This window comes from Bolinopsis microptera, chromosome 1, assembly GCF_026151205.1.
Source record: "Bolinopsis microptera isolate Bmic1 chromosome 1, MBARI_Bmic_1.0, whole genome shotgun sequence".
Taxonomy (NCBI): domain Eukaryota; kingdom Metazoa; phylum Ctenophora; class Tentaculata; order Lobata; family Bolinopsidae; genus Bolinopsis; species Bolinopsis microptera.
The window spans coordinates 20120903-20121188 of NC_087072.1; positions in this window are offsets into that span (position 1 = coordinate 20120903).

Here is a 286-nt window from a genome sequence, read left to right on the forward strand (position 1 = left end):
TCCAAGCGTATCATTTTTCAAGAATTGAAATTTCTGGAATCACCCTGGTATTGGTAATAGGAGAAAAGGAGAGAACAAATGAAATAAGAGTATTTATAATTACGTCAAAGTGTTATAGAACTCTATCTCACTGCAAGATATGTGATTTGTGCATTCTGCAATTAATCTAAATTAAAATAAGGACATACAGGGGAAATTATACAATCAGACCGCTGTATAATCGGCTTGTTTCTCTCACGCACTTTCAGTGCTTTCCGAGGTATGATTCACGATACAGTAGGTTTCA